Below are 18,704 nucleotides of genomic sequence, written 5' to 3' on the forward strand. Positions count from 1 at the left end.
CAACAGCCTTTCCCACGTCCACCAGGCGGGTCACCTGATCATAGAAGGAGATCAGGTTGGTGAGGCAGGACCTGCCCTTCCTAAATCCATGTTGGCTGGGCCTGATTCCTTGGCTATCCTTCAGGTATGCAGTGATTGCCCCCAAGACAATCTGCTCCATGATTTTCCCTGGCACTGAGGTCAGGCTGACAGGCCTGTAGTTCCCAGGTTCTTCTGTTCATCCCTTCTTGTGGATGGGTGTCACATTGGCCAGTTTCCAGTCTTCTGGGACCTCTCCAGTGAGCCAGGACTGGTGGAAAATGATGGAGACAGGCTTGGCCAGCTCATCTGCCAGCTCTTTCAGCACCCTAGGATGAATCCCATCAGGTCCCATGGACTTGTGAATATCCAAGTGACTCAACAAGTCTCGAACTAATTCCACATGGATTTCAGGAGTACAACACTGCTCCTTGACCCCATCAACCAGCTCAGGAGGCCAGTTATCCTGATGTCCTCCTGCCTTACTGTTGAAAATGGAGGCAAAGAAGGTATTTAGAATCTCAGCCTTCTCCTCATCCTTAGTTACAATGTTACCCTCCACATCCAATAAAGAGTGGAGGCTCCTCTTGCCCCTCTTTTTAGCATTAATATATTTATAAAAATGCTTTTTGTTGTCTTTCACAGAAGCAGCCAGTTTAATTTCTAACTGTGCTTTTGCCTCTCTAATTTTTCTTCTACATGATCTAACAACATCCTTAAACATATCACTAGTTGCCTCCCCCCCTTTCCAAAGGCGATAAACCCTCTTTTTTTCCCTTAAATCCTTCAGGAGATGCTTGCTCATCCAGGCCGGTTGTCTTCCCCGCCGGCTCGTCTTACGGCATGTGGGAACTGCCAGTTCCTGTGCCTTTAAGAGCTCCTGTTTGAAGTAGGTCCAACCATCCTGGACCCCTTTGTTCTTAAGGGCTGTTACCCAGGGAACTTTCTGAATAAGTTGCCTGAACAACCTGAAGTTTGCCCTCTGAAAGTCCAAAGTGAGGGTTCTGTTACTGCTCCTCCCTATTTCCCTGCATATTGAAAACTCCACTATCTCATGGTCGCTGCACCCTAGACAGCCTCCAACCATCACATCTCCCACCAGCCCTTCTCTATTTGAGAACAGCAGATCAAGCAGAGCCTTGCCCCTGGTAGGTTCACCTAAGAGCTGCATCAGGAAGTTGTCATCCATGCACTCCAGGAACCTTCTGGACTGTCTCCTCTCTGCTGAATTAAGTTCCCAGCAGATGTCTGGTAGGTTAAAGTCCCCCACAAGGACAAGGTCTGATGATCTTGAGACAGTAAAGAAGTTCCTCTTCATGTTTAGAACTTCAAATTTTGATTATTTTTTTCCAATGGAAATGTAGTAAACTTTATTGATAGAACTGTTGAAGGAGTAGAAAAGACAGACTCCATTAGTTAGGATTTTCTCAGAAAATAAGGAATCACAGTAAATTTGAGATATTTAATCAAGAGGCAGTGTAATACCCTCCCTGAATATTAGGATGCTGAAGGGAAAAATCACATCATTTCCCACACTAATTCTGGTTGTTTTCCATTTCAGTGTTAAAATGAGAAGCCAAGAAAATAAAATATAATATTTTTTAGCTTCTCTCAGTCATTTGTAAAACACAGTGAGCCAAAACTGATGATCTGACTTTTTGATAGTCAGCAAATCAAATGAACGTAGGAAAAAGCTACAAGAAAAGCAAAACATGATAAGGTAGCACAAAATCTAGGACTAGGCAGCTGCCTTTGATCCATAAGACTTTTGTTTTTCTTCTCTAGTTTTAAAGCCTATTTGGGGTTTCCTATATGCATGGGCCAGTGTGTGAGAGAATGCTAGTGAAATATGAAAAGGACTGAGGAACAAGCTATTTGAAGCTGTAAGTACTGATCTCTTTTCTGTTTGCTTTGGCTGTTGAAACTGTGGTAGGTGTTTCCCATTTTTAGCCTTCACACCTTTATGATGTTTGGGTTGCACATTAGGAATATTCCAGATGTTGTGGGTGGAGACTTACTCTTAGTGCAAGGAAGAAAATATTTGTTTCCTATGGGTTTCCCGTCCACTGATCAGTGGACTTCACCTACTGCTACAAGCACTGAGCTTTGTGGTGCTGGTGTTGATGCTTTCACTGGCTGCCATAGCCTAGAATCAACAACCCATATACATGACCAAGTACAAGTCTTCTGAGCCCTCTTGAATAAAACAAAAAAAATAGTTGGTAAAGTTTTTTCAAACTTGATGGATGATAAAAATTGATATTTTAATTCAGACCTGTGAAAACTACCCTTCTTCTGGACACTGCCACTTGGAAGTCAAAGGTAGCTAAAGCTCAGCAAAATGGGTTCCTATTCTGGCCTTTCTTTAGGCTGCAGGTGTGACCTCTGTGGATCTGTGAAGGACTTTGCAGCACCTATGCCAGAAAAACCTGCCACCAACTGACTTCACTGTCTTCATCAGAAGCCTAACTGTAACATATTTCACTTGGCACAAAATTTGCTCACAAGCTCACCTTCAGTGAAGAGCTTGTAATTCACATTTTGAAATTTCTCTCATTAAAACTGCTTCCAAGTGTTGGAAGCAGTGACCACCACCAATGCTGCATTTCTTACATGAAAACATGAGCTTATAGACAGAAGAGGAGTCTGTTTTGCAATGTCTGCCTGCATCTGAGAGCTTGCTGTCTATTTCAGATTGATACACCTTGTATCTGCAGAGATGGGTCTCCCTCACAAAGTCAGAGTATCAAGTAGACTATTTCTGAACTCTGCAGCCATACAAAAGCAGCATAATGGCTGACAGCTGGCCATTTGTTCTGCAAAATACACCTACAATTGCTGGAAGCAAAGGTTAGAACTGCAGAATGATTTAGAGACAGCAGCGCCTACACTGTGCCTGCTGTGCTTGATGGGGATTTCCTCTATAGGGTGTGCTACTAGTATCTGCATTTCACTTTTAGACAAACATTACATGTTTTAACATTTTCTCTTGGCCCTCATTATACTCATCCTTGGCTAAAATCCCTTGAATAGTGTTAAAAGATGGGGGGAAAAAGACATAACTTCTCTATTTCCATTCTCTAGCCCTAACGGCATGACTGCCCTGTGCTTGCCTTCCTCCAGTGTAAAGTAGCAACATGTGCTAATTAAATACCACTCTCTCTCGATTCTTTCCCACATTTTCATTTCCTGTCTTTAGATCTCCTTCCATCTCCTGCTTTCATAGCCCTTATTTTCTCTTTCCCTTCTGCTTATGGTTATTTTTCCATCTCCTTCTCTTTGTTATGATATTTTTGACCTTTCTTCATAATCTTCTCTTTATTGATACTTAATTTTACCTACCCATCAGCTCTTTCACCATGCTCTCCCCTTTCATGTTCCCTTTCTCTCTTTTTTTTCCCTCTGACTTTTTGTGTGGCCCTTTCTTTTTCCTACTTCCTGTTTTCAATAATGTGCTTTTAAAGATAGTATTTCACTTTCAACTTCTTCCTTTTTTTCATTGTGGCAGACCAAGTTAAACTCCTGCTCTTTTTCTGGAATAAAAGGCAGTCAAAAGTTAGTGGAAAGATGAAGAGCATGGAGATGACACATGAATGAAAAATCCTAGGTTACTTCGCTATTCACATAGATATTCACTAACACAGGTTTTGCGAAAGCCATCTGTCTAACACAACACAAATTCTTGTGTTTATTTTCACCTTTTGTTTTCAAGCTAGTCAGCAACTATTTCTTAAAGCATCCTAAAAACACCTTATATAACTTAAATAGATATAATTAAAACAGGATTGTTTCTGCCATTTCAAATATTACTGAAGACTGAATTTGGAAGCGCTTTTTGTGGAATACTGTTATCTAGAGTGGAAGTTTGTTTAGAATGGCAATAACCCTTAAGCACACTTTGTAGGAATATGAACTAACTTATCAATGATTTTGAACTATTTTTCTTCCCCAAAAGAACAGTAAATTTCTTCTGTGACTGATGCAATCTGCAGAATACAAGAGGAGGCATGGAATCACTAATGCATCTTTCACATGCTTTCTTTCTCCCTCTTTCACAATGCTAAATCACTTCAGCTCTGTGTCATTCTCTTCAATAACATTTCACAAAACCTTATGTTTTTAACATGGATGGGCAATCATCAAAAGTTTTAACTTAGGAAAGCATTAGCACTGCAAAAGTGACCATTTCTCTGTACTCTGTTTTCTTGAAAGATTTCACATTCACCTCAAGCATCAGAGAAGATAATGTAAGAAGACATTTTATCTAGATTTCACTGAGGGATCTTGCTAACCACAGAAATTCACAATAGCTTTAAAATGCTAATCAAAGCAGAGACCACCAAGGGCATTTTTGTCTGTTACTAAAGAGTTGGCTTGTAAAATCACAGCCATTTTCCAAACTAACTGTTAAGCCTGCAGACAGCAAATACTGCTCTGCCTCTTGTTGCCTCCCTTAGCGCGTGCTGCACTGGCATGGCATTGGGCAGTGCTTTTCCGTGCTTCTTTAAAGCCTGTTTAAATAATCAAACCTCACGTGGGTGTGTGAATGATGTGAAGAAAAATGACTAACCTGCTGGGTCCCCATCCCTGATTACGTTCTTGTCTTCTAGTCCCACATTTGGAAACTGGTGATAGATCTTGGGCATTAGGCTCTCCCAACCAAATCAAGGGTTTTCAAAGTTGCAGAGAGACTGGAGGCAAGTTTTTTTAACCTGCCTGTTCACTTTTTGGTCACAAGTGTAAACAATAAACCCCCCTGATTTTAGTGTTTATTCAGCTCCCACTAACTCCCAGCTTTGACATTAACCTAACTGACATCAGATTTTAACGTTAGTTTACAAGTATGCAATAATTCATTTCTCTCTTGTTCCACCTCTTCACGACAAAATGCACCTAATCATAGTACTTGATAGACTGTAATTAAACATGCAGCTATAATACAAATTCATAGGCACTTGGCCTTGGAAAAGAGAAAATTTTCACTGAAATAATTTCAGAAGTACGGGACAATAAAATTACTATCAGTTCTTTTGTATGCTCTTGTTTAGGCAGGCTAGGAATGACATATTATGATGAAGTTTTCCACAGGATCTTGTAGGGCTAGATTTGAGAGCAGATTTGCTTTTTCTAGTTGATAGATATTTGTCTTTTAAATTTTACTCTCTGATGTATATTACCAACCAATACCTGTGACAGAAACATTTCCAATTAATTTTGTTTTAATCTACTTATCTCCTAGATATAAACTCAGATCAAATACGGGTTTGAGGCACAGCAACATAATAAAGCATTACCAAGCATAACAATCTGTCTTTCAAGTTACATTTTTCTTTAGTGATTTTTCTCTGGCCAAGAATAAAACTAAAAGAATGGGAGGAAGACAGAGAGGGGGAAATTGGTATATTTGAGTCATATATAAACAACCCACAAAATATGTTACTAATCAGTCAGATTCCCATTATCTTACTTACCATCTTGGACCAGACTGCATGTGGTTTATCCCCAGATGTGCAGGATAGAGAGGAAGCCATTCTAGGACTACACACATTGGCAATTCTTTAATGACATACAAATGGGACCCAAGAAACAACCTGGCAAAGCTTGTGACTTGGCATGTTGCATTTCACGGAGCATACAATTAAATTGTAGTACTCTGGATGCTGCAGAGACCAGAGCAGATTCAGAATATTAGACAATTTGGAGATGATAGATCCATTAATGGTTATTGCCTATAACCATTAATCAATAGGATCAATCTATTTCAGAAACTCCCTCAGCTGTTGACACAATCTAGAAGGAAACTCTGGGGTGGACATACAAACTGTATGGTCTGGTCATTTTTCTCCAAGTATCAAGCAACAACAGGGAGAAGACGTAGGGCTGATGGGCTGTTGCTCAGACATATCTCTGAGTCTAAATAGAAGAAGTCACTCTTTTGTTTGTTTACTGTCTTTACTCACTGCTAATTTAGATTGAGCTCTATTTTTGCTCTGGATGTGAGAAAGGTTTTCTATCAGCAAGGCATTATCAGTTCTCTATCAGCTATCTAAGGCTACAGTACATGGGTCAGAACCTTGGATGAAAGCAACACAGCCATACCAGCAAATCACCTGAGATAACAGTGATACAAACAGGTTGGATCAATTTTTTGTTTGCTTGCTTTTGTTTAGTTTTTTTAATATGCAGATGCTAGTGTCTTTATTTTTTAAAAACGCTAAATATTTTTTCTCCTAAATTTAAGTTAATACTGTTACTGGACAGCACTGATTTTTAACTCCCAACACTGACAGGATTGAAAGCCTTTACAGAAGCTCTTAAAAATGTATTTTGTTCCCCATTAGAACTATTAATACTACATGATTGGTTTATTAATATGACTAACTCACCAGCAGCATTCACATTAATTTTCATCTTTTACTAGGCTATGCAATGGCAGTGCTACTTATTAGGCAGACAGACCATTTCTGTAATGTTATAGGAACAGAGTGTGCATGACACAAGAGAACTAGGTCACACCTGCAGGTGACCATTTCTATATTTATGTCTGTCTGACATCTGTAATGAATGGTAAATGGAAATATTTGTTTAGGGTTTTGTTTTTATTTTTTGGAGGGTTGGGGGGGTGTGTGTGTTTGCTTGATTTGGTTTGTTGGTTTTGTTTTGTTTTTTCCCCTTTGGATTAGTTTTTTTTGTCTTGTTGCTGTTATTTGTTTTGTTTTTTCATGGTTTAAAAATAAAAGTGAAGTGAATTACCTGGCATTAATTAGAGATTTAAAATATCTGCATGTCTCTTACCAACGTGCTTTGGAGAAACAGAACAAATTCTTTGGGCAATGAAGGGAAAAATGTCAACAGCCAACCCTATTAACCAACTGTCACTAGAAAACCTGACTGGAAAAGCCCAGATTATATTACTGTTTAATTTGTAATCACATCCATTCCCTTTCACTTCAAGTACTACAGCCTTTCTTCATGTGGGTATAACTTTAAGATTGGGATTTTACCATGTAATCCTAAGAGATGATCAAACGTTTTGCAAACTTTATAACAATCTGGTGGACTTTAAAGTCAAATGAAGTTAGGTAATTCTCACTGTAATGTTTCATCTCACAGATGTCATCTAATCATTGTTAACATGCAGAATCTATTTTTTCTCCTCTCTTCCTCCCAGCAATCATGCAAAAGCTTCACACACCATATGAAGAAATCCTCTGAAAAACAAATTGACTTCGGGCTGAAACTGTTTCAAGAGGTCCACAGTACAAAATTCGTATCACTTAGTGATTTGAGAACTTCCATTTAATTGCAGCAGCATTTATGTAGCTAATCAGTAATAGCGCTGACTGAAAAAAATATAATGATAAAGAATAGGATTTTTAAAAAAAGATCAGATCAAATTGCCTGAATCACACTCAAAGATAAAGGAACATATCCCGAGATACAATTTTGGGTGCATATAACAATCAGAACCAAAAGAGACATTCCAAACAAAGATGGAGACCTGGACTGTAAGCATTCTGAAAAAAATGAAACTGTTACAGAGGCCATGGTCTCCTTCTGACTTGGAACTAGATATTTTCATTTTACCTTAAGGAATCCTTGATCACGTACAAACAAAATTATGCCCAGATTTTAAGGAAAAATCATGTTGACTCAATTTTCTTGATATTTTTTTCTTGATATTGTCAGGGACTTTCTATCAATATTTGGCCTGTAGGCTCTTTTCTGCTATGAGGGTAAAATCTCATTATGAAAAAAAAGCCACAGTGAATATGGCTTTCATGAGGGGAAATTCAAAGGCGTTTTTACGAAGAACTGTATTCTTTCTGTGACTCTACCTTTGGTTAGCTGCAGGTAAATGCGTTTCAAGGAAGCCAGAAGGAATTTTCTCCACCACACTGGAAAGAACAAAAAAACCTCTGGAATGGAATGTCACACCAGCTTCAGGTATTATCTTTTAAAAGAAAATTTTCAAACGTCTGTGCTCAGTGTCACTAAAATTACTAAGACATATTTATCCCAAAGGGAAAACTGGGGGGATTTCCCATTCCCACATTCTTCTACTATTCAGCAAAGATTTCTAACCTACTGACAGGGCATATATCGACCACTCCATAATGCTGGTGATCCATAGAATCTTTCAAGTACAGTGATTTAGAAATACATGAAATTAAAAAGAACAAAACAAAATCTTACTACAGATTCATATTAATTACTCCTCAAAGTTAGTGAATATTGTGTTTATCCTCACAGTATGGGGATTTGATAGACAAGGTATTAGCAAGGCTAATAATATTTTAACAAAAGGAAACTCTGCTTTCAGAGTTTCCTTCAGCTCATTCTGACAAGGTTGGTAGTAGGGGTGGTTCTTTTGTTACTTCTTTTTGTTGTTGTTGTTGAGGACATTCGTCTGGGTGCAATTAAACCAGTGCCAAATTATCCAAATAATTTATAGTTATTAAACAAACCAGTCTCTGATGTGGAAAGTATTTTGTTCCCTGGCATTCCAGAGGCTTGCATTTGGTTTTTGTTAGTTTTGTTTGTTTGTTTGTTTGTTTTGTTGGGCTTTGTTTGTTTGTTTGTGGGTTTAGGTTTTTTTATTTGTTTGTTTTTCACAAGGGATTGTGGTTACTGCTCTCTGACAATAATGATTTGTGTATGTTTCCTCTTGGCTGGTGGAGGAAAAGCCATGTCACAAAACTGCAAATATGATCTACAGCTGGCATGTTACATTATAACCAAACAAAAATTATCTTATGACTTACAAAAGCTCCTTGAGGATGTGTCAGTTGCAAGGTTAACTATACTTGTTTGATAAAATGTCAGTGTGAAGTATCATCCTATTTCACTGACATGGAAAAAAGTAAAATTACTGTATTTCCTCAATTGGATTCTCCATTGGGTATTTATTTATCTATTCTCCATTAGGCATTTATCCTGTTTCTAGAATGGGACTTCTAACATTGCTAATAATTACTAATTTTTATTTTACTGGAACATGAAACCTTCGAGACTTCACTGTCTTTGTGTTCAACCAGTTTGACCAACTGTTTTTTTTATAGCCTAGGAAGGACTTTTTTGCCCAAAACCCACGTTCTCTTGTAGATGCAGAGTTAAACTAATAACTTTTACAACCCTTTTCACACAAAACCTGCCTTTCTTGGTCTTTCTGCATATAAAAATTCTGTATCTGAACTTATATGGATTATTCATCATTTATCTGTAATAGTTGCTTATTGCTACTGCTTTGTCTTTTGAAGTTATTGAGCTATCATATTTCTTATTCCTGACAGTCTTACCACTTCCAACGTATTCCACTGGAGAAAATCTGTACTTGCCAATTTGCATTAGTTAGGGCAAACTGAGGTTTGGCCAGTAATCCTATATATCAGGACTCACGTATTTTCTCATTTGTATTGGTCTGGGCCACAAATAACTTGACCAATATCGAATTTCATTAATTCAATATAAAACTGACATAAATGAGAGAAGAATCAAAAGCTCATGTTATCCTGTGGCATTTCTGGACCAACTCCATTAGCATCAGTAATCTGAATCAGGTTTACACTAGTGCAAAAAAGAATTTTAACAATGTCCCACTCTAACACATTTGACTGCTTAATAAATTTAACTGGAAAATCCCAGCTAGTCTGTCAGGTTTTTTTGACATTTCCCATAGGAGGTATCCATTTTAACACAGTCAGTACTTTTCGTAGACACTTGTCAATCTGTTTGGCCAAACAACATTTACACAGTCAGCAAATTAAGACATAAAGGAAGTGAATCAGAATTTTTCCAGGTATTTGCTTTCAACAAACAATGTACAATGCTTAATTTCCTACCAGGAAATTACAGAGTCTACTGAGATTTCACATGTGATTAGTTTCAGAAGTTTATTAAAAAAAACAAACAAACCACGACCCCCCTGTCCTCCTGTAATTCAAAATAAAAATATGAACATTACAGACACCCTATGCTTTAAATCTGGAGAAACATGGTGACTTCACCCTTCACCCCCTTCCCTGGAGGAAGAATGGGACCTTTTAGATTTTTACCAATAAAGTATGAATAATATTCTCATAAAGCTCAGAGATTGCCCAGATATACACCTTTAAAATAATTATGGTAATTAAATAGAGTTGCAAGCAGCTATAGCTCCAGGCAACACAGTTGAGAAAACATCTTCTGCATATGTTTGTGATTTATGTAATTACATGCTTCTACAAGCTACACACCATTCATTGGCAAACAGCCATCTCCTTTCATTATAATTTAGCTGTAGCAAGTAACACGATTCATCTGTTTGAAAAGCTGCACTTAATAATGCCACTGAGGATGTATCCAACAACACTGGGAAGTGAATGTGAAAAAATTAAATGTCATTTGTGTGTGTGTGTCTGTTAAAAATAGGCTTTGTGCATCTGTTTCTGACATAAATTGTGAATTACTCCATTTAAGATAACTAAATTACATCTTATATCAATGAAAAATGAATAAAACCCAAGGTGTGTTTCATGTGTGAGATTATGTGTTTGCTCTTGAGAATTACTGTTTTTCTGTATGTAGCAGTTTTTGAAAATTAGTCTGTGCCAGGCCATTCCAAAGCAAGTCATTGTTAAGAATAAGAATACAGCTTTGTGACACCTTTTCCATGTTTGTTGGAGAAGAGAAAATGGTGAAAAAGCATAAAATCATGACAAGTTAAAGCCTCCATGAATACCCTGGACACTTCCTAACTGTGCTGGTTTGGGGCCAGACAGATCCTCTATTACCCTGAGAGGATCAAAAGAATGACGCTCACACAAATGGATTGGAGAGCAATGGAAGGTTTAAATGGAAAAGCAATTGGTGAAACTACAAAAAGTACACAGCATAGTAGCAAAGAACCCCAAAGCATACAGAGGCCCTTACACCACACCCAAAGGCCTCCCAATGCTTCCCTTCTCCTCACCTGAGGGTATACCCAAAACCCCCAGGGCTCTTTCTTCTCCCACCTCCCCACCTTCCACTGCTAGGCTAGTCTCAGGCCAGCCAGGTCTGAGACTGCCCCCCCCACCCCCCTCCACCTTTTCCTCCTGGTATTAGGCTTAGACAGGCCTAAGAGGCCTTGAGATACTCCCCCACCATTACTCAATAGGGAGCATCTCCCACAGGAATAGAGAGGAAGAAACAGGAAGAGAATGACTTTGCAGATGAATTTATAGGGTGCAGGATTTATGGGTAGAAATACTTTGTTTCCTGTGTCCACCTTATTGGGTTGGACACTTGGGACACTGGAGGTGTAACTTATCTGGCAATAACGTGAGGCACCCAGCCTAAACCGCCACACCAACTAACTGTAGTTATCTCTGTATTCAACTTGAGAGGAAGTTTCTGAAAGGGGAGACTTGAGCTTGTAAGGTGAAGTAACAGTGTGTGTCAGTTGACTTCCAAAGTACAGACACTGGTGAGCAAAGACCCCCAAAGATGGAGCTCACTGACACTAGGTAACCTATTTTCTTACTGGAGACGACTCACTTCTGGATTTTTGACTCCAGGAGAGAATAAGAGTCTGGCAACCTTCAGGGTACATTGCCACTGGTTTGTTCTTGTTATGGTAAGAGAAAGGCAGTACTTTATTTTTTCTTTTCTTTTTGACTCTGTTCTGCTATATCTTTTCACCAAATCTTTGTATCTGAGCAATCAGGGTCTTTTTGTAAATTAAGCTAGTAGATAAATAGAGATTTTTAAAAAGGCATTTTCCCATCATTCTGCTAAAGGAAAGCAGGTGTTTGGCTCAAAGGGACCTGTTCTCTTGATGGTGCAGTAGGAAAGTAGAAATGCATTGTCCCCTAAAGCAAAAATAACTAACTTCAGAAAACATTAGAATTGAGTCCTTGGTGAGGAGGTGAAAGGGGTGTCCACCCTTTTGAACTAATTTATAACACCAAAGATGTCCCTTTACATACTGAATGAAGAAATTAATCGTTGCTGAGAAAAGTTTTGCTGAGATCCTAGAGGCTTGGCCAAAGGCGACTGCATCTTGATAGAAGTAATTGACTGACAAATTAAAATGTAGTTAAGAATCTCATCTGGAAAAAAAGGGGAGATGTGCGTTTTCAGACCCAGTTACCCACAGTCTTTGCCCAATTGTGCAGCCAGGATGAAAACATGCCAAGCTTTTAGCCTATTCAATGAGTGTCCTTTTGAAGGACACATAAATCTTAAGGAAAGGTTTCAGTACTTTAAATACATCACAAACAAAATAGTAGCACCAGTCCAACTTTAGAAAGCATGCAACAAACAGGCATCTCATTCTCTGGTCACTTGGCACAAAGTGAAATTTTACACAGAAATTTTACACATTTAAAACTTGTAGCTATGTGCAAATATCTGCAAATATTCCTTACCTTTTCATTCTTCTAAAAACACTAGCTTGCAGTTCTCATGGCAGAGGGAAGGCCATGGCCAGTTTATACAACTTAAATCAAGCATGTCAGCTTACACATTCCAATTTAGACTAGTTGAGATTGCCACATTTGGGGCCAGATCCACAGAATAAGCAATTACTCAGCTACACTGCTTTAAGTCAGCAGTGGATGAGCCTGTTGGGTCAAGGTTGTGTGACAGCTTGGTGTCATCCACATGTCCTTCTGAAACTAGAAAAGCAAAGAGGTATTGCAACACACAGCAGGAACACATCCTGCAATTCAGGTTGCAAGGCATAGGCAAAAAGTTGTCAGTGATATAAAATCGACAGTTGTGCAAATGTGGTAGTTCACTATCTGTTGCAAAAAAAAAAAAAAATTAACAAGCAAATATTCCAAAGTTAAGGATCTAGCCATTCTGGTTTACAGGGCTGTAATTCAGCCTTGGGTAACATGTTGCACACCAGAGGAATTTAGCCTTTGAATTGATTAGATGCTAGACTCATCCAGTTCCATTCCATATGTGAAATTTCACACAGCTCTAATTATTGAAGATCTGAAGAAAAAAGCCAGCAGTACGACAGAGCTGGCAGGTGTTAAAAACTGTCACAGATATCTGCTCCTTACATTACTGCAGAGAAACAATATTTCAGAAAACATACACTTTCATGAGAAGACTCTCTAATGTTGAAAAGCAGAAGAGAGATTTAATGTCTAAATCCTATCTGTGACTTTGAAAATGCTCCTTTTGTCTGTAGTTTAAAAAACACTTAAGAAGTTAACAAAACATAGCTTTTAATTATGATATTTGGGAAATTACAAAGTTCTTGCTGTTGAAAGCAGCTCATTTTCTAATGATGCTGAACACAGAAAAGGTAATTAATGGTAATTAACATGAATGCTAGTACAGGAATGAAAGAAAAGCTCTGAGTTAAATGCACACAAGTCACAAAGCACAAAGAAATCTCCATACAAAAATGCTGAATATCTCATACCACTGTACGGGTACTAAATGACTAGGGAATAATAAATGTAGCCCCTGTATTTCAGAATGGGAAAAGAGTGATATGAGCAATTGCAAATCCTCTTCTGGGTTGTTGCTCAATAACACACAAAAACCTAGGAAAAAGTAGTACATTTAAAGTAAAGACCATAAAAGACAAAAAGAAAACTGAATAAAACACCAAAGGTTTGCTACATACTAGTTGCCACATGAAGAAGTAAATTATCTGGCCTTCGAAAAGTCATCAGTTATGTATCCATAGAAAAAATTATTTTAATATAGAAAAGGCAAATATAAGTATCGATATTTCAATGGGTATAACAAAACAAATCACAATTGATGATATAAAAAAACCCCAACCAAACAACTGAAGGACTGGAAAATTTTTAGATGATCACCTGAAAAAACATTATTCGGCAGCAGAATGTATTTAATATTTTCATTAATGACTTTGGTAGCAGTCAATAGACATGCTCTAATGAAAGTTTGTGACCACATGAAATGGGCAGCCCTGCTTGTGATGAGAAAGAGAGGAGTATTGCTTGTAAATGATCTTTTCAGAATTCAACTGCATAGACTGCAATGCTATGTCAGCAATGAAAAAACAGAATTTCTCTTGCAGGCTCAAAGACCATAATTTACGGAACAAAGAAAGAAAATGATCATGGTATTTTATTTGATCATAGTCATCACTTAAAAAGCCACATGCAACCTCACAAGGCTTAAGGCAAAGTACAAAAGGGAATTAGTGAAATTATTAGTAATTATCAGAAATTATCATGTCATAACACTAATTCACCCGAGGCTTTGGTTACAAATTCTTATCACTGATATTCAAGAAAAATAAAGATTAAAATCTACAAAGAAGGACTATTCAGGTAATAAGAGGAATATGTAACACTTCTTATGAAAGAATATTAAGGGAACTTGGCTTATTAACTTAATAAAATGTAGGCCAAGAGTGAACATGCTCAATTATTTTACCTGTGCTGGGTAGCACAGACAGCAAAGAGCTGGGTACAGCCATCAGTGTGACTAAAAACTGGGAGAAAGTTTGCAAATGTCATAACAGTGTGCTTCTGGTACAGCTTTCTACCAGGGCTGCAAAGGCAAGATGCTGCGTGCTTTAAGATGAAGGACATTAGATTTACAAACGGGATGAAAGTAGTGCCATTGTCTGACACAGCAAAGGTGACGAGTCAGTGAGCCCAAATTCTCGCTTTTGTTAGATTTGGTAATCAAATTCTTAAACCGTGTGCAGCACTAGAGTCTACAGTCAGCAGCTACAGCACTGTCACAGCAGCTACAGCACTGTCACTGCAGCTACCCAATGTGCCAGGACAGATGTGGCAGAAGTCCAGAAACAGAACAGATCTCTTAGGTAACTCAATAAACATCAGACACAGTATCTGATATCAGGACCCCAACTGCATTTGTTGATATAAACTGAATGTACACAGTCCTCATGGATGTTGACTGCACTGTAAAGATTTGTGCAAAACTGTTTCTACTAATTTTGATTTATTGTCTCTTCCTTGCTTTCCTCCTCCATTGTTTTAGCCAGATGTTTTAATTCCACATTTGAATCACGTTATCAGTAGCACCATTTTTTCTTCTGTTTTCATGATAGAGGTCATCATTTTCCTCTGACATAAGAAATTAGAAATAATGAAGGACAAAAAGATAAAATTTGGTGTTGAAATCAATAGGTAGAACAAACTTTGAAGCAATATAATTTGATAGTTCTTAAGGCTGACTCAGACTGTATTGTTAAGCATAGAGAGGGAGTGCATGGAAAGATGTTCTGATACTAGAAATTTTTCTTCATCTGCTATGTGAAAAATGTTGCAATTACATTATTTTAGAAGTATTCTTCTTACTAAATTGATGCTTCATGGCCTAATTGGAACCAATCTAGCTCTGTTTTTCATAGTCTATCCTAAAAGGCATACAAACTTATTAAAGTAAATAACAGATAGAAAATGCAGTGCCATGACCTTTATTACAAACAGGGCATACTGAATATTTTTATTTTCTTTACTTTTTCCAGGACCCAAAAAACCCTGCTGAAAGAATCTGATGCATTATTCTGCTTGTGCTTTTCATAAAACTTCCTAGCAGGGTTGAATGAGGGAAAAGAATGTTCAGGGTTGGTTTGGTTCAAAGTATGAACCAGAGGTTTTGCTAAACTAGAGGTACAAATCTTCATCCAGTTACTCGCTTTAACCAATGGTTACATATGATCCCACAGAATTAGTATGATGCAAAGTTGAAGGGGTTACCTTAATTATGTTTTTAAAACTGTTACTTTCTTTGAGATGTGACTGTTTTATTTAAAGAAAGGATTAAGGTCACTATTGTTTGTATTGTTTCTAATACACTGGAAAGCTGCTTCAAAGCACCAAAATCCTGCCTTGAGCCCCCTACTCTGTTTATACCCACAGAACTCTCCTAAGGTCCTTTGTAAGTGCTTGGATTTTGTATGATAAGGAATAAGCAACAAAACAAGACACTTGTCCCCAGTGATATTGTTTGCTATTTGTAAGTATGGCATTATTACTTTTACAGCTTACACAGCCTTTGTAGAGAAGCATTTCTTAAGAATGACAAGAAAAGATAGACAGCAGTCAACAGAAATGGGAGATTATCTGCAGAATATTTTTTAAAAAATGCTTTCTGATCATTATCATATGACCCCAGGTTAAATAGAAGTTTCCTTTAGCATATATACGTCGTTTGAATTCACTAGTTCCTACAAATATCATAAACACTCTATCTGGCTTATGGTGATCTAGTAACTTGATGATTACATGCTTGGAATGAAATAAGAAGACAATGTTTGGAGTAACACAAAACACAATCTGAGTTACAAGCAGTAAGCAAGTCAAGTTGCATTTTCAGGATTTATACTTCTAGAAAATTTGTATAATTTTCCACCAACTATCCAATTAAGAGAATGTTACATTTCTGCAGCGAACAATGAAGGACAGGCCAGATGGAAAAAAGCCTATAACACACAACTGCCAATCCAAAGAGTCAAAACACATCAGGAGATATGAAATGTGTTGCATATTCATTCACATATTATGAATATAAAAAAATGAGACATCACAGAATCACAGAATGTTAGAGTTTGGAAGGGACCTCAAAAGATCATCTAGTCCATCTCATCCTGCCAGAGCAGGATCACCTATACTAGATCACACAGAAATGCATCCAGATAGGTTTTGAATATCTCCAGAGATGGAGACTCCACAACCCACCCTGAGCAGCCTGTTCCAGTGTTCTGTCTCCCTCACAGTGAAAAACATTTTCCTCATGTTTATATGGAACTTTCTATGCTTCAGCTTCTACCTATTGCCCCTTGTCCTGTCATTTGGCATCACCAAGAAGAGCCTGGCTCCATCCTCTTGGCACTCACCATTTACATATTTATAAACATTAATGAGGTCACCCCTTAGACTCCTTTTCTCCAAACTAAAGAGACCCAGCTCCCTCAGTCTGTCCTCCTAAGGAAGATGTTCCACTCCCTTTTTTTTGTGTCTGTGTTGGACTCTTTCAAGCAGCTCCCTGTCCTTGAACTGAGGGGCCCAGATTTGGAAACAATATTCCAGATACGGCCTCACCAGGGCAGAGTAAAGGGGGAGGCGAACCTCTCTCGACCTACTAAATGCACCCCTTCTAATACTACCCAGGATACCATTGGCCTTCTTGGCCACAAGAGCACATTGTTGGCTCATGGTAAACCTTCCATCCACTAGGACCCCCAGGTCCTTTTCCCCTTCACTGTTCTCTAACAGGTCAGTCCCCAGCCTGTACTGATCCATGGGGTTGTTCTTTCCCAGGTGCAAGACTCTACACTTACCCTTGTTGAATTTCATTTAATTTCTTCCTGCTCAACTCTCCAGCCTGTCTTAAGTCTCACTGAATGGCAGCATAACCCTCTGGTGTGTCAACCACCCAGTTTTGTGTCATCAACAAACCTGACAGTGCAGTGTTCCTTCATCCAGTACTGACCCCTGAGGGACTCCACTAGATACAGGCCTCCAACTAGACTCTGTGCCATTGACCACAACTCACTGACTTCTTCCCTTCAACCAGTTCTCAATCCACCTCACTACCTGATCATCCAGACCACACTTCCTCAGTTTAGCTGCAAGGATGCTGTGTGAGACAATGTCAAATGCTTTACTGAACTCAAGATAAGTCATATCCACTTCTCTATCATCATCTATCCACCTGGTTATATCCTCATAAAAGGCTATCAGGTTGGTCAAACGTGACTTCCCCTTGGTAAAACCATGCTGACTGCTCCTAATGATCCTCTTGTCCTTGATATGACTAAGGACAGCACCAAGGATAAGTTATTCCATTACCTTTATGGGGATGGAGGTGAAGATGACTGGTCTATAGTTACCTGGGTCCTCCTTCTTATCCTTTTTGAAGACTGGAGTGATACTTGCCTTCCTTCAGTTCCAAGGCACCTCTCCTGTTTGCCATGACTTATCAAAGACAGTAGAGAGAGCTCTGGCAATGACCTTTGCCAGCTCCCTCAGCACCGGAGTGTTCATCCCATCAGGACCCATGGATTTACGGATGTCCAGATGACTCAGCTGTCCCTAACCCAGTCCTCATCAACCCAGTCCTCATCATCCAAGGAAAAATTCTTTGTTATGTCTTCCTCTGGGACCTCAGGGGTCTTTGATCTCCTGAGGACAGTCTCCAGCAGTATAGATGGAGATGAAGAAGGCATTTAGTAACTCTACCTTCTTTGTATCCTCTGTCACCAAGGCACCAACATCATTCAGCAGTGAGCCTACATTCCCTCTAGTGTTACTTTTCCCCGCAATGTGTTTGAAGAAGTCCTTTCTGTTGTTCCTGACCTCCCTTGCAAGGTTGAATTCCAAGGAGGCCTTAGCTTTCCTATTTGCCTCCCGACATCCTCTGACAACAGTCTTATACTCCTCCCAAGTGGCCAGCCCTACCTTCCATGATCTGTGGACTCTCTTCTTCCACTTGAGTTTGCTCAGCAGTTCCCTACTTAATCATGTGTGTCTGCTGGCTCCCTTTCTCAATTTCCTACTTGTTGGAATGCTCTGATTATGAGCTTGGAAGAAGTGATCCTTGTATATTAACCAACTATCACGGGCCCCTTTGCCTTCTAGTACCCTGTCCCATGAGATTTCCCCTAGCAATTGCTTGAAAAGGCCAAAGTTGGCCCCACTGAAGTCCAAGGTTGTGATCCCGCTTGGTATATCTGTTCCTACCACACGAGA

This window comes from Indicator indicator, chromosome 2 (genome assembly GCF_027791375.1).
Source record: "Indicator indicator isolate 239-I01 chromosome 2, UM_Iind_1.1, whole genome shotgun sequence".
Classification (NCBI taxonomy): Eukaryota; Metazoa; Chordata; class Aves; order Piciformes; family Indicatoridae; genus Indicator; species Indicator indicator.